The 19646-nt window shown below is 47.0% G+C and overlaps 2 long non-coding RNA genes across 4 annotated transcripts in view; both read left to right on the top strand.

Moving 5' to 3' along the window:
* The window catches only part of LOC129735632 (uncharacterized), a 33188-nt gene extending 31039 nt beyond the window's left edge, over window positions 1–2149 (top strand). For all 3 annotated transcript variants that reach the window (XR_008731390.1, XR_008731391.1, XR_008731389.1), the window contains one exon: window positions 2076–2149. This is a non-coding gene — a long non-coding RNA (uncharacterized LOC129735632). The remainder of the gene's footprint in view (window positions 1–2075) is intronic.
* Window positions 2139–5688, top strand: LOC129735633 (uncharacterized). Its single transcript, XR_008731392.1, has 3 exons — window positions 2139–2224; window positions 2321–4780; window positions 5612–5688. It is a non-coding gene; the product is annotated as an uncharacterized LOC129735633 (long non-coding RNA).
* The last annotated feature ends 13958 nt before the right edge of the window (window positions 5689–19646 follow it).

Here is a 19646-nt window from a genome sequence, read left to right as displayed (position 1 = left end):
CTCCAGAGGATGCTCCTACTCTCAAACATAGCACTACCCACACACCACAGCAACAGGTGCTCTATTTATCAGCAAGAGCATCTTTCTGAAATGGAGCCTTAGCAGCAACTCCAGTCATTCCTCACACCTTTGCTGTACCCACCAAACAGTGATGAAATCGTTGTAGGGCTCTGTCTGCAGCAGGGTGAAGGTGGATTCCATAGCCCACCAGCACTGTGAGAAGCCAAGCGCAGTCCTGGGAATTGGGGTACTGGTTGGGGAAGCCAGGAGAGTAAACCGTACCATTCTGGGTGGTGATGTTCCCCACACAGGGCACTGCAGGGAATCAAACAAACACAAAACTAATGAATATCCCCCACCAAAACAATAACTCTTAAAGATCCTCCATTTCCCATTTTTCTTTCCATATTTTGGATAAAAAGATAGCAATTCTGGATACAGGAGGATCCAGCCCCAAAATCCTGGCCTGGTTTGCCTTGATTAATTCGTATCTGTCAAGACTACATCTAAAATTTTCAACTTAATCCTGTTACTATAGATTTATTAAGTGCTTCAGAGATGAAAGGAGACTGCCAGGGCATTTTGTACAGATGTGACAGCCAGGTGTGCAAATAAACTCTCTTTTGCCCTATTAAGAATCTTTGGGCTCCACCAGCTGTCTGCACCCATGCATGGAAAATACAGCTCCTGACGAGATCACACCAGTGAGCAAATCCATCCACTTGTTCATACAGCACAGGCTGGACCAGAACCGCTGAGCAGCTGGCTGCTCACCGAGTACCTCTGAGCAGGGGGGAAATGATGATTTGTATGACAGCAGCATCCAATTCATTAATCAAGGTGACAGTTCTATTGCACGAGGTATCCCCCAGGTCCAAATGAACTTGCAAAGCAATTAGAAAGCCTGGGCAGCAAAAAAGAGGGACAGAAAGATGACAGACGTCCTGCTGGATGTATGCAGGAGGGCCACAGCAGGTCCCCAGGTCTGAAAGTCTCATGTACAGCTTCTGGGCCTCCCTGGCGTGGAAGTTCATTTGAAATGACGATCACACATCTGCAGCTCATTACTGGCAGCCTGCAACAACTGCAGGTACAGGGTTAAGCGCAGTGTCCCCTGCCTGAGCCAGCTCTGCTCCAGAAGCCACATAGCTGCATTAGCCCAGCCCTTGGCTTAGGCAAACAGGTCCTCCCTCCCCACACAACTTATTAATTCAGGCTCAGTGCTACGCTCATGTGTAGCAACACACACTCCTTTTTGTGTAGGAGCAGCTCCACAGACTTGTGCCTGATGTGATGTGCCAGATGTGACGGAAGAGCTTCCTCATACAATCACTTAATTGAAGGAGATAAACTTTAATGAACCATGCACACATCTGCACGAAGGCTGAAGGAAAATCCAGCTTCGCAAGAGCCTCAGACGTGAGCACCAGGGTCTGCCCCAGTCCGCCGGCGCCTCCGAGCCCATATTCACCCAGTCACCCCACACTTCGCTTCTAATTGGGAAATCTGCCTTGTTTTCCAACAAAACACAGACAACGCTGATGACGAACGCAAGTCAATTGGTTAACATGTTCCACCTGGCATTATAAATTATTGGGCAGCCTTGCTAGAGCTAATTTGCATAGCAATTTACATGAGATTACCCAGAGTGCCTCACAGAGCACATTCCTTCCTAAGTTGTGCAGCAGCGCACGAATTATATGGTGCGCGAACAGGACAGCCAAGACAAAATTAATGTTTTCAATTAAGTATGAGTAGCGGCTTTTATTGCTGTTTCTGGGGAGTCAGCCCTTTGTCAGTCATGTGGCTGGGGACACACGTTCCACCTTTCCCACTCCTCCCATCTCTCTCCCAGGCACTAGCTGGACCACTTGGCTCCTGCGCAGCAAAGCCCATCTGAATTGTATTCGGGATGAAATACACGACCTGCCCCTGGCATCCTTTGCCATTTTACACTCCCATATGCCACGGACAGGTGGACAGAGGAGACCAAAAGGTTTTGCAGAGACATTCATTATGGCAGAGCTGCGGATCAAGCAGGGCCAGAAGTTCATGTTCTCCTTCTCTTTCACCAGGGCAGACTAACACAGGCAGCCTCGACCTAGCACCTTCAAAGAGTGGCAAATCCACAAAGAGATGGGGCACTGCCTTCAGAGTTCGAGGTGGCTGCTGCTCAGAGGACACCACGCTCAAAACCGGGGAGCTGCTCAAGGACTCTGGCTGGGTAAGAAGGCACCTCCATTCCTCCATCATCTCCAAAAACTACGCTTGAGGGCATCTTTTGATTCTAATAAAACTTCTTCCTCTCCTCTTACTCCAGGTACCCATGGGAGCCCCACCGTTATATTCCTTGGCTCTTTGCTCAGCTGGTCCCTCACCAGCCTGCCTGGCACAAGGCTGGGCTGCAGCAAACGATGCCTTTGGACTTCAGCGGAGACTGACAACCACCGCAGAATTCCGCAGCAAATGCATGGCGGCTGAGGGCTCCTCTCTTTGCACATGACACTCAACAGAGCCTAGTTCTAAGTGAATCTGGCCAGAACTAATTCAAAGGCATTTCGCTGTCACAAAGCATTCTAGGAACATTCGTTATTTGCCGTAGGCATAAGTCCGGGTGAACAGATCCCAGTCATTAGGATTAAGCATGGCCTTCATGTAACACCTTTCCACTCATTTGGATTGAGTCCTCATGGAATTAATTCAACAGAACAGCAACAACCGTGATGCCTCCCCTCCCTCCACTGCCCTCTCCATCAGCACCCGGGGACAGGATTGTCCCACTGCAGCGCCTTCTCCAGCCTCCTTACCTTGGTATTCCAGCTTGAAGCCTGGCTTGTTCTGAGAGTGGTCGCTGTGGAAGTACACAGTGGTTTCATGAGACGTCGACAGGAGGGAGCCTGGGATTTTGGTGCCATTGAACTGCCCGATGATGTTACTGGTGTCATATGGCCCATTGCGGATTTCAACAAAGTCATGGTTCGGCTCAGTGGGGAAGTTTAGGAACTGGATGTGAGCATCTGGAGAGGAGGAATGAACAGTGCCTCTAAAGCTACACTTGAGCCTCAGCACATCAGCACTGCTCGCCCAGTGATGCCCAGTATACCCCGGGCATCAGCAGTACATTTACCCTGCTGGAGGTAGAGGGTGCCTGTAGTTTCAGGCAAGCTCAGGCTATTAACGCCTGTAGTTTCACGCTGCTAGAGCTCCTGTGCACATGCCTCCCTCTGCCTGACACCCAAGGAACTAGGAAGGCAGGCACAGAGTGACAGGAATCACCCCTTGCCAAAGCGAGCGTGGCCGGCTCAGATGGCAGGACGGGCTGAGCACCCTGGGTGGGCTGTTTCCCCAGCAGCACACGGCAGCTACAGCCGGAGGAGGAGAGTTAATTCAGGAAACCAGGAGACTCAGCATTTCTTCCAGACATGCAACACTTCCACCTCCTGGCAATCAGGCACCCTGATGGGGCTGGCCTAGAGAAGAGCTGAGCTGGAGGCGGGCAAATTTCTCTCTTAACCAAGGGCTGGGGAGAGCCTAATTCTGAATGTGCTGATGCCTGCACAAACTCCAGCTGAGGCAGGACATAATCTGACACAAGCTCTGGTCACCTGTTACATTTCTAAAGACTGATGAACTGGTGACGTTTTACAGCTATTACAAATGTGAGTAGTTAAGACAGGGAGTTACACACTAAAAAGAGGGTATTACAACCGATTCGTAGGCATGCCCACAAATCTGGATCAACCTGTTACATTCCATGGCATCCTGGCATCAGCTTCTGAAAAAATATCTATTATTTCATAGCACCCTATAAATGCATCTTTAACGGCAAGTGTGATCAGGAGGTCAAACAACAGTTTCTGTAAGTCATTGTGGCACTTGGCATCCAGCACGGACTGAACAGGGACAGGATCTCCCCACCACATCTTTTGTGATAGCATCAAACCAAACCCAGCTGTCTCACCGAACCCCACCGGCAGCAATATCCTCCACGTGCAGTCCAGGTTGCTTTGATAATTCCCTGGGAAACCCGGGCTCAGGAGCACTCCTTCCTTCTCTTCTGCTGTTCCTCCATGCTGGGCTGTAAAATCAACAGTGATAATGGTCAGGATCACTTAAGGGTCTTCTCTGGATGATGGCCATGGCCGGCCAGCTGCACGGGAAATAAAGCAATTAAAAACTAAGAAGAGAGAAAGGAAAGCCTCCTATGTAATTAGCATAAAGTTTGCCAGGCACTGCGTGGCCACATTACTAATGCATGTGCCTTTCTCCTGCCCTCTGGAGATAAAAGCCTGGTCCAGAGATCCAGTTTGAACAATCACAGTGGGAGAGACAGATCTGAGCTGTGAGCGAGGAACCGGCCACTCTGTTCTGTCCACAGCCATCATACCAGCGCCTATCATCCACACAGCACTTGTTTGAATTTTTAACCACCTAAAAAAAAAAAAAATGACTGTGAAGAAACAGACCAATTCTATTTTGATTCCAGTTCCCATTACTTCTTTTTCTGGTTAACTGATCTACCTTGACTGCTATACTTGTCAATCTCTGGGCAATTACTGATAAATATAGAACAGAGTGTTTGCACACTGATTGAAGTAAATTCCCTATGAAGAAGCGAGCCACAGATGACAGCACAAAATATGTTTACAAAAGGCATCGCATAAAATCTAAATACAGATAGCATCTTCTCATGCTTATCTGGGTGACCACTACCTTGTTACGGTAACACCAGCCAGCCAAATACACCCAGGCGTTCTCCTAACACGTTCTGACAGTGAAGGTACGGATTCCTTTTGTCCGGTATCTCATTATGTGTGTACTTGCTACTAACAAGGTTTCTCCCAGAAGGTTTCTCTTTCTTTTTCCTCTTAATGGCTCTTTAATAGAACTACTTCTAAATTATTTAGAAGTCAAGCATCTGGATGAAGTAGACCAAAGCAAATCAGCGCGCTTTGCCAGGGAAGCAAGCTGTTCTCTGAGCAGGGCAGCAACCGAAGCCCAGGGTCCTGGGGGGCTGGCAGCCAGTGGCACTCTGGACACTCTTTAGACACATCAGGGCATGTGATTAGCAGAGGACAACGAGCCTCAGGGCTGTCAGCATGGGATGCTGCGGCATCCCTCTAAGAGATGATGGTCACTCATGATGAGTGCCATGTGTACGCCTTCCTGCATTTGGATGACCACCGCGCTTGGGCACGACCGTCCAAAACCAGACACCTGAATTCAACTGCCCTGGTGGTCACACAGTGAGGAACATATTGGGAACCGTGGAAACATGACACTATAATATCGACCTCTCCTTTTCTTTTAAATTAAAAAAACAAAACAAAAACCCACAACCCTTTCCTTAGATTCCTCTCCCTGCCAAAAGATGAGACAAGTTGAAGCCAATTTTATAGCATCCCAGTGAATATTTCAAAGATGAGTGTTTCCATAAGCTAATTGGTGCCCCTTATCATGGAATTAAAAGGCAAATGGATTAAAGGCAATTGAGCATCATCACTTTCATTATTACCTTTTCCCCAAAGACATCTCAGACTTCCAACTCTGTTGACACTTAGGCTTGCTTTTAGACAGGTTGCCTGCTGGCCCTGACACATTTTTGTCACAGGAAAAGACCTCAAAGAAAGGTCCAAAGAATGGCAGAGGGCAGAAGGGACAGCTGGAAAGGCAGCACCTGTGATGAACAGGTCCAGAGGTAGTCAGCAATGCAGCATTAAAGCACCCTTGGAGCATGCTTCCACCAGCCTGCACCCAGCCTCCATCCCCTGCCTTCCCCCATCTTTGTAACCCAGAACATGGGTCTATTGAGCCCACAGCCTCGGTCCACTTGTACTCGCCACACACTTCACTGCTGCTTTCTGGCTGGTTCCTTGCTAAATCCCATGCTACGATTTCTGTTAGCTTCCAAGCCAACATACTGGATTCTCAAACAGACCAACATCTCTGCTACCCAAAAAACATGACTGGCTGAACATTGCTTAAGTAGGACAGACACAATCATCTGATGCAAACTACATAAGCTTCACTTTGCAATAATCTCCAAAATATAGCTGAAGGACCCCTGGGGTTTTATTAGTTTAAAACCTAAAAAGTTTCAGTTTAAAAACTTGAGACTGACACAAGCAGAAGATGAAAAATTAAATCTGCCCTTTCCTTTTGTCACAGCTATTCCACCTATCCAGAGTCACCAAGATTTTTTTTTCCTTCAGGTCCCCCCTTCCCCCATTTGTATTCTGCCTTTTTTCTGTGGCTGACTTCTCATTCCAAGCAAAACCAAAGCCACCCAAGATACCAGCACTGAACAGCTGCTTGCTTGCTTACTTAACAGCCCAAGCGTGGATTGGCACCTCTTACAAACACTGCCAAAGAGAACAATTTGTTACTCATCTGTAAGGTTCCCAAGGAAGCCTTCCTGACCGACATGGAACTTTCCCTCTTTACCTTCCACAAAGGAAAAAAACAAGACAAAACAACTACTGCAGACTTCCCTTTTATTGTCACTTCCTCTAGCGGTGTGCAGGGCGCACTGGGGACTGCTGTGAATAATTACGTGCATTGGGAAGAATTTTCTACCTTTGCTACCCGGACTCAGGCACCAGCCACTGCACAACAAACTAAATGGGGCTGTTGGTCTGTTCTGGTAATGGCATCTCCTTTGGGAAGGCTGTCATGCTAATAAGAGTCCATAATGAACACACAGGTCTTTGAAGCAGGCTTGACTAGTGATTGCAAGGAATGCCAGTCATCCTGAGCTCAGGTTTAATTCCCTCCCACACGTGGCTTTTGTTAGCTTGCTGTTTACAGCTTAACATTATTGACATCATAAATGTTGAATCATGAGGCTGAAATGAAAAGAAAGGATTTCCGCTTTGCTTGTGGTTCCCTCCTTTGCTGCATACCTCTCTCCTCCCCTGCTTTGGTTGCGTACCTCATTCAGCTTATGCGACACGTTTAAGTCTCAGAGCGATGAAAGCTATGGCAACAGGATTTGTGCATCTAATCCCTGATGCAGAGTGCTAAAAACATACCATGCAGCATCACATTTCCTATTCACAAGATCGTTCATGTTTTCATTCACGTTAAACTTGGGAGAGAAGTTACAGAAATTCTGTATAAGGAGAAAAACTCAGGGCAGCAGGTCCCTCATGGGATCAGGGCACTTGGTTTATAATGCTGAAGCAGGTTCATGGGGGCAGGTGGAAACGGGGCTCATGCCTGGAAGCACGGTAACAGCCTGGAAGCATAACAAGAAATAGCATAGCCAGTAGAAGTGTCTGGAATTTGCTAAGGTCTTGCTTATTGGATTTTTGTTCTAAGTCACTCTTTCTGCTCATGTGTAGAGGTTGCCAATTCAGTATCACACACCTGGCCAACACTCTCTAAAACGTGATTTGCTTCTGCTGCTCTCACATGCTAGCCACCACCTGAAGCAACACCCTCAGGTGACAATGCCACCAGCTGCCACAGCTGGGACAGACGCCCTCACCCACAGGTAAGAAACAGCTGCTCCACCAAGGACCAGACCCAAAGAGCTTGCTCGGCACAGAGCACTGGCCACTGAGCCCCAGCTCAGTACTGCTACCACCACCAGAAGCTGGGCAGAAACTCCACAGAACACTTACGGTTTCTGGAGAGCCCCTCTGTTCTCTTTCCACTTGGGCAGAAGTGGCATGGGCCCACCTCTCCTGTCTTCAGTAACCAGGATGGTTCCACCTTCCCCAGGTGAGCACTCGCTTCGTGTGCCCAGTGAAAGCACAGCAGAGGCCCACTCTGGCCAGACCAGGAGAATCCTGCCAACAAAAAATGATGACTTAGACAAGCAGTTTGAAATACCTAAACACTACAAGCATTTTAAAAAAACCCAAACCACCAACAACCAAAAAACCAAACCTTGAGTGTGCTCACCATTCAGCTCTATACTGGGAATTAATAGATTCACAGTTTCCTGTCTGTGGGCTGAAAAGCTGCTACTGATAAATGAATTTTTGCAACCCAAAGGAAGAGCAGGGCCCGCTCTGGGAGCATGTCCAGGCCGGGACCCCCCCCACCCCCCAGCACAGCCATAATGGCGATGCACAGGCCCCACCTCGGCACATAGCTGAAAAGGCTTCTCCCTGAGGAAGGTTCAGCCACCCCGGGAGGACAGAGCCAGGACCCCAGGACCTACAGGATGAGTGAGAACATGGAGGCCTTGTGGAGCTGCAGGACTGCCAGCTCTAAAAGCCCCCCTGCCCCTCCCCCCGGCCTCCCTTCCCGCCCCCCGGCTGGATCGAGGCCTCGGTACCACCAGGTGCCGGCAGGCCGTGGGGGGCGGGGTTAAAGCACAAGGCTTTTGTAATTAGAGACAGGTTTGAGTAAAGGGCAGCTAAGGAGGAAATTATCAGAACAGATGGGATAATAAATAATTTTTAAACAGTTTTCCTGTTTAAGGAAAGAAGTAAAGCTTTGAGGCGCCGGCGTCAGGAGCTGCCTCAGTGAGGCCCCCTGCCTCCGCGGCTGCCCCGGCCCACCTGCGGGGGGCGGCTGGGCCCTGGGCGGGCTGGGCTGGGCCCTGAGTGACTGGGCCGGGCCGTCACCTCGGGTGGGCCGCGGCTGGGCCCAGAGTGACTTGGGTGGGCTGGGCTGGGCCGGGCCGGCCTGGCACCTCGGGTGGGCCGTGGCTGGGCCTGAGTGACTGCGGTGGACTAGGCCAGGCCAAGCCTGAGTGACTGGGGTGGGCCCTCCTGCCTAAAGGAGAGAGGGGAAGGAGCTCTGTGGTGGTGGGTGCTGGGGAGCTGCTAGTCACACCATGGTTGGTAGGTGGGGTGACTCCAGAAGAGTTGGAGTGCTGAGCTGGTATGAAGCAACACTGTAAGCTTAGCAGGGGATGGTCCCAGCAGTTCTTCTGAAGCTTAAAGGTATGTTTTATGCACTATTTTTACTTTGGCATAGTTGGTTGGTTTTGTTTTTTGGGTTTTTTTGGTTTTTTTTTTCTCTGATGCTGGTCCCTGTGGTAGCTGCTTGTAGCATCCGTGTTGTCCTACCTACAGTGCCGATCCTGTTAGCAGATTCCTCACCTCTTGCTTGAGGTTGTTACACCTCGTGGGGAGGTCTGTTGTCATTTATGTATGCGGTGCGTTTTCTTTGGAAAACCAGTAACTTAATAATGAAAATCATCCGTGTCACCTCAAGCTGTGTAGTCACATCTTCTGGCCTCAGGTGTGTTCATTATGCAGGAGCGAATTCAGAGCAGTGGGGGACTCCCGAGGAGCCTGGTCTGCTCCTGGCCTTGCTGAGCAAGTACCTGCTTACCCAGCCCCGGCCCTGGCCAGCCTCCCTGCTCTGCTGGAAGGCGCTTCTTTTCTCTGCTGCTCTTGAACGGTGTCCAGGGATGCCTCACTCACTAGAGTAGATTACAGGGTTGTTAGTATGCATGCACCGTGGCACCCTCTCCAAACACGCTCCCCAAGCGTTAATAAGCAAAGTAAACAGCACAAGCCTCCGCGTCCAGCTGCTGAAACTCTTAATAACCAAATCCTTTCCGAGTTAATGTTTGCTATCAAAACAATGTGCTGACTGTGGCTCTCATTCTTTCTTTCTCCCCCTGCCCCCCTCCAGTCTCATTGATGAACCGGTGATGCTGTTATTTGCTTACAGCCAATATTCCGGTGCTGTTCACTCATCGTTCATAGTTTTAACTTGATAAATGCTGTATCTTTTTGCTTATAGTGTGAGTCTTGTCTCAGTCAGCAGGGCAAATGCCTGTCTGTTGGGGGCAAAAGTTAATAAAAGAGTTAACGAGGAAGAACAACAGACTTGTGGCATCTCTTGGAGGGGGAGCACAAAGACAGGCCCTCTAATAATCCCCTGGATGCATAATGGGGTCATTGCGGTTTTTCTGAGGACATCTGTTCTGTGCCCTGAATGAGGAGCACAATCGTTCACCATTAAAATTAGTGAGAGGTGAGAGTATTGATGTGGGCTCTAAATCAATGCTGAGCAAACACAGCACACAGAGCAAATCTTCTCTTAGCTGTGTGAAGTGCTTCCCGGCAGCGCAAGGGAAACAGGACAGAAGTGGCCATGCAGGTATTATTTGGTAATAAACTTTAAGCTGGAGTTGGATGTGAAAAAAACACCTAATGCTGATTTAGCCTTTGTAATTTTCTGTATTGAGATGTTGCTTGCCTTAATTCCAGTTTTGACTGGACAGCTGGAAGAGAAGGGAAGTTCTTCCACTTTAAATGGGAAATAAAGCCAGCAGTGCAGTTTGTCTTACTCCGGTGGTGGAAACTTGGGAGGAGGAAGTTGTGAACATCTGAAAGAATCCCTGATGAACATTTCAGTTTGCATAGAAACATGCAAACAAGGTGGGTTTTGAAGCCATATGGAGAATCCCACTTTGTTCAGGCTGCATCTGAACATCTGCTGGTCACCTCTTAATGGCTAAAACCATAGATTGCCAGCATTATGTTTCTTCTGTGTATTTTGCAATCTTGCTGTTCTCTGTATAAGTGGTGTATTTCTGTTTATATCCAGTGTACCACAGGCACTCCTGGAATACATAGATTTACAAGTATACATGAAAATTTTCAAAAGAGCTGGTGTCACGTAGAAATACATTCCCATAAAGATCATAATGGCATCTTCAAAGAAAGCTTGAACACTTAATTCATTTGTGAACAGAAATGAGACTTGGGGGAAGTGTAGCCACTCGTACACCTTTCAGAGGCACTTAAAACAAGGACAGTTATGATTAAGGTGAGTGATGAGGAACAAGGCTCTCATCCTGAGGCGGTCTCTGTTACAAAGCTGACTTGGGCTGTAAGCAAAGTGAGCAATGGCTAGGGCTTGTGGAGTGGTCCCTTGCAGGAGTGGTTTGTCCTTGCCTGGCCCTTAGTCTTTGGGTCAGGAAAACTAAATTTTACTTATGCTACTGATAATCTTTGAGTTAGCTCTGTACGGTCGTTTTACAAGTGTCAGGATTTGTCTGGGTAGGGAACATTGCAGGTACTGCAAGGCAAGGTACTCTAGACTGTATATTTGCAAACAGCTCTATGTGGGCTCTCTTTTGGAGTAGCGGGGAAATAGCTTGGTTAGTTTACCTGTGTAGGCGAGGCCAAAAGTGCACAACTCGCTTCCTGCTGATGGCAGAGAAGTGCTCTGTGTAATTCAGGCTGTAGTATGTTTGACAGCTTGCATACATTGTGAAGCACCTCTCCTAAATTTTCAGGTGACGAGGCTGTGGTGAGCAAAATGGGCTGGCTTCCTTTACAAGGACTGTTTGAACGTTTTGTTAGATGAAGTCTATAGTTGTGACTGAGATGTTTGTAGCTGCACAAACCTGGCAATGCATCTGTAGGCAATGAAAGTGCTAAGTTACAGAAAAGCATCTCTTCTTCCTGGTACATGTTGGTCCTGAGAGAATCCATTCGAGGAAGCTTCGTTAATCAAGAGAACCCCCAACCAGTCTGAAGATACTTTAATGGAATACTTAGAGCTAATGTAACGAGACATATTTCAACCCAGAAAGTACGAACTAAATCCAGACATGGGAGTTAACTGAGAGTATATGAGGTAGCTTAATTACTTACCTAATTCTGTGCTTTGGATGTACCTGGGGGCTCTCACTGTTTCCCCATAAGCAAAGAGCAGCTTTGAGTCTGTGTAGCATTTACTTCAGGTTGAGTGAAATGAGAATAAATATAGCAACAGAATTAAAAGCTTTACTAGAGAGCAGGTGTGCTGATGTCCTCTTTAACATGCCACGTTAATTTGGCCTGCAGCAATTGCAGCTGCCCTCGCTGAAGTGGGGCAGTCTGTGGGAGGTATTTCCCATTGGTATTTTTTAGTGCTTTGGTTATTTTGATGCAGTTTTCATTTTAAAGGGGTTGCCGAACAGTTGTACTCGGGCTACTTCAAAGCAACACTCAGAAAAGGAAGGTTCTTTCTTCTCATGTCCTAGAGGAGGTGAGGGAGAGGCTGTTTGGGCAGTGATCATGATCTGCAGCTGAATGTCTCCTCATGCAGTCTGCTATTGCCAGCACTGCTGTGATACAGGATGCCTTTTATTCTATGTTGGGAGTCTGTGAGCAAATTAAGCTTAGGAAACCTCAGTCCCCCCCTAACATCTGTTGTGGGGCAGTCCCCTTTATTGACTCGTATGAGGACTTTGTCCAGCACTGTGGTCCCTGGTTCTGATTTACACTTTGAAAATCAGTCGAAAACTGTGTAAGTACTGAAGTGCGGCTTTTGAGGGAAGCCAGACCAGTTGTGCTTGCAGGAAGAAGAGGGTGATGAAGGATACTTTCTTATCTTCTGGTAGGAACCAAAACTACTGGCCAAAATCTTGTTGAAACCTACTAACGGATCGCTTATTTTATTAAGAAACTTTATCAAGGTGTTTTAAGAAACCTTTTACTGTTCCAAGATGAATTATTTAAGCTGGGATCTGGCACTGGGGAGAGGTGTTGGTTGTTTTTTGGCTTTGTTCTTGCTGACCTTGTCTGTTATCTAAACTGGTCAGCGAAAGAGGTACCTTTATTTCTGTTGCACGTGATTCCTTGCATTGTAGCTCTTTAGGCTAGAGTTTATTTCCAAAGGGCATTGTTCTGGATAAAGGTGCAGAAGGGCTTTTGTCTCTTCTGTTGTGATGAGTAATTAGAGCAGTAATACACCATGAGAAGGGGTTTCTTGGGAAGTGCAAAGGGTAGGAGGAGCATTTCTGCTTGAGCAGAGAAGAGGAGGGGTATCAGAAAAGGGGTAAGCTTTGTTTACGGGCTCCTGAGCAGAGGTGATGGATATGAGTAGTGAAAAGGTCAGCAATGATAGACTTGTTGAAAGTTGCCCTTGACTGCTTACAGGCATAATTTTAATTTAAATGTAATAAAAAACCTAAAAGGGAAAATTAAGATGCAGAAAGCAGTTTAAAAGCCTGTCTGAAGACCTCTGCAAAATGGTTTTATTCCAAGCAAATACAAGAAAACAGTTTGGGTTTTTTATTGTCAAACAATAATAGTGCCTCCATTTATACAATGCGTTTACAACCAAATCTTTTTCATAGATTACTTCCAAAACAACACAAAGGTTGATTTATTTTTAAACCCTGTCCTCATAACCCTTTTCTTCCCAGCGGCATAGCGTCTCTTCATCGTGGCAGTGAGCTATCAGAGCTGAGCGCAAGGTTATGTAGCAAATGGGGGGCCTGTTTGGTTGGGTCAAAAGGAAGCAGGGACTCCACTTCTGCTCATCAGCTGGTTTCCCTTTGGGCTGAGCCCAGTGGCAATGCTCTGATGTGAAATCATTTGCTCTGTGGGGCCCAGTGTAACACAAGTTACATTAAGGGTGAGGGAGGCTTGTTCTGCTCAAGGTAAGCTTTATCTCGGGTGGTGTGTTTTTCTTTTTTTTTCTAGGCAGCTCCTTTTCCAGCTGTTTGTCAGTTTTTTCCCAATCCATGTTACGTCCAGATGCTATGTGCTCTTGGCGTTCACAACTCCTGTAGTTATTTCAGCATAGATGGATTGTTAGGAGGTCTCTGGATTCCACTTCACTTGACTTCCCTAGCAGGCCTGGAGATTATCTGCTTGCTGCTGTTGCAGCGGAGACAAAAGCAGAGGTATCTGTTTCCCACAGTAAACCCTCTAAAAATCCCACTGCCCTCCCCAGAGGGTAAAGAATACTTCTGCTGTGACACAAGTCACATAGACACAACCCTATTCAGATCTTAGGATGTGGCAGTATTTTGAAAGGTTAGCTAGCATAATTGTTGGGGGTGGGGAAATATAGGTGTATGAGCTCTCTCAGCTGTGCATGGGTAAATCCTATCGACTTCAGCTGGAGATGTAAGGCCACAGGCTCAGCTGTGCACAGTATAAAGGATTTTGTGTGTAGCTGTGAAATGGCCACTGGTCTAAAGATCTGGATTTTTCTGTCCTCTCCTGTGATGGGAGGTCAGAGCACTGTGAAATAAGGAGGTTTATCTGTTCTGTTTGTTTGGACCGTCTTGGCTTTCTGCTCCGATTTGTAGATGGGAATGAACAAGAAGGTTCTTGATGTGGGGAGGAGCAAGAGAAGCATAAAGGGTACAGGTGGGGGTCGGAGATAAAGTCAGTGTAGTTGCGATGCATCGGGGAGCCTGATCTTCCTTGGCCCTCGCTGTGCTAAGTCTTGTACAGTAGGTGAAGCCTGACTCCTGGGGACTCATCAGATGGCATCAGGGGACGGGACTGGGCCAAGAGGCTTGATAGTATCTGTGTCTTGTAGCTCGGAACATAAGGACAAATAACCTTCCAGTTGTGTGATCACCGTGTAGACAAATCAAGACAAGAAGGGCAAGATGAAGGTTGCCAGCACAATTAGAAACAGAGCAGTTGCGGTATGTCAGACCACGCAAACAAAAAGTTAGTCCTGAACGATTCAGACATGAGAGGCTATAGCAGGTATGCTGCCAGTTGTTCTTGGGTACCTTTTTTAATTCCTTGGGTGTCTGCTGTACGTCTCAGCCAGCCCGAGGGAGCAGCTGGGTGGATGAGCAGTGGTTGAATGCCTAATGTCAGGAAAGCAAATCAATGGCAGAACCTAAAACCAGAACCCCCGAGAAGCCTGACTTCAAGCTTGGTGCTTGAAAGGCAGGAGTTGCCTCTTTCCCTGGGTGAGGAACTTGAAACCTACAGCTAATTAATAACTGCTCTAAAAATAGTGCTTTAGTCTAAAAATGCTGACAGAGAATTTAATGCACCTTATGGAGGGCAGGGGGTTACAGCTTGCTTAATAAGTTGTAGGATGTCTGTAATCCTTGGACAAAGGGCTCTGTGTAGATGTAATGTGCAACGACTACTACTAATGAAAGCTGTTCTAGTTTTGTATGGACTGGGGACATGAGGTCCTTCTTAAAAGAGAATCGCTGTGGTGATGCTTTTTAAAAAGGGAGGGACTGGGAACCTGGCTTACGATGTGGTCACGGTCAAGCCAGAAGACTCAAAGACCTCTGCCGCCTCTGGCGTACGTGAGACTTGGGCTTTTGAGCCTCTTTCCCTGCTGCTTGAGAGTGATCAAACTACTATAGCTGTCAGTCTGTGTCTGTTATTTTCAGCCCCTCAGTTAACTGGCAGTTGGTTGATGTGCGTTCGTTACTAAACAGTATGAGCTTAATCTGTGAGAGGGTGGCTTTACTGCACTAGTGCAACATGCTAGCAGCATATGCACGGTTAAACTTCAGCTGATCAAGCGGTGCCTCATCCGTGACTGTCCACGTACAGCTTTGTCATCTGGTGGCCTGATGGCAATGACAGGTTTGAGTTACAGGAGGCCTCCTGTGTCCTGCTGTGACATCAGCAAGGATGTTGTGGAGACCTGAAGCTTCGTAACCTTGTGCTGAGCAAGTGTGAAGGACGTGAGCTGCTGCGGACCTGGCTGGGGAGCTGCCTTCCTCCTTGGGCAGCTACCTCTCTGCGCTGAGGCGCGGTGATTTGGGTCACCAAGAGATGTCTGTTGGTGCTGGCATAAACAACGCAGGGGCTTAGGACCTCTCTGGAGAGGAGCTCTTCTGTAGTGCCATTGATGTTAACGTGTGTGCTGCTCAAGGAGCTCTCGTGCTGCACATCATAAAGGCTGCTTTTTATCCTCTCTGTTCCCTGGCTGGGGGGTATTAAGTCATGTCACTTCACCCCAGCATGGTGGCCTATTTGTCCCAGGCTGCCCTGCTGCCTGGATTTGAAGGAAGCTGGCTCTGAGCATCGTTTGCTTAACTCTGAGTACATCTTCCCCACTGAGCTAGAGCAGAGAGAGATCACACACACCTGAAGCTTTATATCCCTGCTGCCTCCTGCAAGTGACACTTGGCAGCTACTTTGAAAGCTAGAGGGACAGAAAGATTTGGGGGTGGCTGTCTTCCCGAGATCCCTGTCCTCTGCAGGGTTAGTGCTGTGAGCATGGGGTGCCTCTTGGAGCTGCTTGGAGAACAGTGGGAAGTGGCAGAACTTCCCAGAGCTCCTTGCTGGGGCTAGGCAGGAGCACATGGGCCTGGTTGTCTCTGTCTGTTGTTGGAGTAATTGCTCATCTGTCTAAAAGCCATTCCAATTCAGATGTTGAAAAGAAGCTGCTGGTGACACTTTCCAGGTTTCAGTCCTCCCTCTCTCACCACCTCCTTGCTGTCCTAATTAAATTTAATATTAAAGTAAAACATTACAGACATTATCATAGAGCTTTAATCTGACCCACAAGCCTCCTTCTAATTTGTGAGCTTATTAGCAAGGCAAAACAAATACAAATGAGTTTATGGAGGCTAGAGTGTTTGAGGATTCAGCATTTTGAGGATGGGGCTATTCTTTAAGTGAGTGCGTGCTCCGCTGAGTGGGCTTGGCAGCGTGATGATGTCTAAAAGTGGCATTTTAACAGCATCGCGCGCAGCAGTGCCAAATGTGGCAGTTGTACTCGTTGGTGCTCTGGGAGTTTGCAATGCCAATCCAAGAGCTGGGATTCCCTGTTATCCTTCCAACATCTGAGCGTTTCTTAATGTATATCTGAATTTGACTTGTGGGTTTTCTGAGCCTTTTAACTCTTTGCATCTCTTCCCTGCAGTTGTGAGGATTTAGTCTGTCCTGCTCAATGAAAGCAGTAATCGTTTGATTAGAGGAACTGAGGCTTCCAATAAAGCAGAAGGAGCACAGTCAGCTGTAGCGATAGTTGTCTTTCTCCCGCACAGGTCTTATATAATCACTCTGCCACCAACTCCTCAAAAAGACCTTTCAAATGGCACTGAGGCTTATCAGAAAAAAAGGACTGCACAACCTGTGAGGTGGGAATTGCTCTGTTTTTGTCAGTGGCGTGGGAGTGAGCTGCTCCCTTCAAAGCAGCCGTCATGCCAAATGCTTTATCAGAATACTGGGTGATCCTTCAGGAGAGCATTTTGCTATGTGCTAACTCTGAGCCTTCTTGACTGTCTCTCAAAGAATTGTAGAGACAAGACTACTGTCACGTTAATTCCAGGTACTGCTGCCCGCCCTTCAAATGCAGGGGGGAAGCTTGGGGGAGTAAAGGAATGAGGACCCTGCCAGGACTCCCTGAAGTCTTGAACAAATGGCCTGTTCTGTGCGGTTTGGTGTTTAATTTTAGAGTGGAGGTGATGGTGCTTTTTCTGTCTCCGAGGGTTAAAGGCTTGAGGTGATTAACGGTTTGAGTACCACAGGATTTACATGATTCAAAGGAAGGCTTAGATGTGCAGATGAAGGCTTGGACCTTGTTTTACCTACTTAACATTTAACTCTTGTGTAAAACCGCTCTGATTATTGGCTGTAAAGGTGCTAATGCTATGAACGACTTGGTACTACTAGGTTTGATTCATGCCATTCTCCCTGACTTGTATATTAGACTGAGAATAACTAAAGGGTGGAAGAATTGCTGTGTATTTTACAGGAGCATGCAGCATTCCTGCAGTCAGAACAGTTAGAAGGACTAAGGAACTGCAAATCACTTCCAGCTTAATTTACAAAATAAGGCCTTGCTGTGTAGGTTGCCCTGGCTTGAGAGCTATTTTAAAACTTGAAGTTTGGAGTAGAAGTTCAGTTGCAGGTGTGTTGAGAGGTTCACTAGGTCTTTGAACAGGCTGGGGACCAGTAGGTCTAACTCTCCGGTTCAGGGGAGGCTAAAATGTTTGGCTCTGAATTTTCATAGGTTTGTCCTGCTGTATCACAATCCAGAAAAGATGAAATACTGAGGTGTTATATGGAATAGATGTTGTTATTTCGCCTTACGTTGCAGTGGGCATGTACTGGAACTGAGCTACAGTGTTCACAGGGTGCTGCAGTAGCTGGTGTGAATCTAAACATCATCCTGTCTTGTAAAGAAAAAATGAGCTCTCCAGGAAAGTGGATTTTTTTTCTTTTTGAAACCTTTAATAACAATTCCTGCTGAAAATAGGGAAAAAAAAAACAACCCAACACCCACCCAAACCACCCCAAAACCAGCAGCAAACCTATTTCTGGGGTGAATATCTGCTTCACCAGCCCCTCTGACTCTGTGAAGACTTGGCCATGCTATCACTCAGGTTCAGGCAAGAGAAGGTAACACTTTTCTAGAAGGCAAAAACTTGAGCAGTAGTTTTGCATTTGCTTGATGAATCTTCTCAGCATATGTTCAATGCTTGGATGAATGAGTTATTTAAGTGTATCTGAAGGTTATGACAGACACCTGTAAACAGACAGATATTGATAAAATGTCATTTGGAACCAGATATCTGCCTTTCTTGCAATCCAATTGCTACTGACGGCGAACAGCCCAGAACTAGCAGCAAAGTGCATTAACCAAACCGTGATGGGCAGGCTGTCCTTAGAGGGAACATGGTGAGGGCCTTATTTACCTCTTGCTTTGATGTAACTCCGGGAGTTAGTGGAGGTATTTGTAATTTACACCAGAGCAAAACGACTGACTCCAGATGTGTATCTATAGGCTTATTATGGACTTACTAATGTACAATATATCAGCTAAATGGTGCTAAGGCTGGTAGCTGAAGGGTCCGGTCTTACTGCTCCTGCAATCGTCCTTCTGTAAGGCTTGCGCCAAACAAGTCAGTTCACCGTGGAAGAAAATTCCTTGGTTTTTGCTGCACTGTAAGTCATGCAGAGAGAGCAGAAGTGCCTATAGCTGTGTGTTCTTCACTATACACACATGAAAAAAAACCTGTGAGGCTGTGCTCTTGATCAGGGTGCTGCCTTCTTTGAGTGAAGTCAAACATAAACAGATGTGGTCATTAACAACTGAATTCTTTTGCCTACTAGCTCTCCAAGATCTCCTCAAAGCTTGTGGATAGGGTTGTTTTCTGCTGTGGTGTGAATTGCTTGTGGTGACTGTAGTGTTTGGATACACTGGAACTACTAACGTACTTCTTCATAGGAAACAGACGCTGGAAGTTTTGTATTGAAATTTGTATTGAATAATTATCAGGAGCTCACAGTCCTGGGAAAAAGCCCTTTTTATTTTAAAGTACTGGGTAAATGTACTGAAAAGATGCCTGCCTCTGCCAATAGCCAGCATCCAGTGGTGGATGGGGGAGAAAGTACAAAATTTGCTGTGCGGAGCACAGGAGTCCCTGAGTGGCAGCTTTAGTGGAGGGATATTCCCAGAGAGGCATCCCTCTGGTAAATGCTTCTGCCCATCCCTGCTGCTGTGATCAAGGGGAGGGAAGGAGCATGTGAGCTGTCCTGAAGCTGGAGGTGACTGTCCTAGCTGAATGAATCCTGTGTTGGGACTGCAAGAGTTTCGTGTGTGTCTTGAGAATGTGTAGGAGGTGTAGAGTCTAAAATTGCCACTGTCTGAGCTGACTTACACCACACCTATATTTTTCCTGTTCCCCTCCTAGCTTTTTCGAAGAGTATCAGGCTCCATGAGTGGCAATTTCAGTGAAATATCTTTTGGAAGTGATTTCCCCACTTCCCCCCCCCCCCCCCCTCCCATTTTTACAAGATGCTTCTATCTCAGCGAATGGCTCGACTTCAGCTTACAAAATATGGAAGGGAAAGTACTAAAGTCAAGAAATTCTTCATTTGCACACAATTTAGTCCCAAGTTGATAACTGGCATGCTTCTGAGAGTGAGGCAAAGAATGGATGTAGCAGAGAAGTCATTTAAAAAAGAAAAGCTCACAAAACCGAAATGCTATTTACAGGACTC

The sequence above is a fragment of the Falco cherrug genome, chromosome 3 (genome assembly GCF_023634085.1).
Source record: "Falco cherrug isolate bFalChe1 chromosome 3, bFalChe1.pri, whole genome shotgun sequence".
NCBI lineage: Eukaryota > Metazoa > Chordata > Aves > Falconiformes > Falconidae > Falco > Falco cherrug.
Note: the sequence above shows the minus strand (reverse complement) of the source record. Positions and strands in the feature narration are given on the sequence as shown.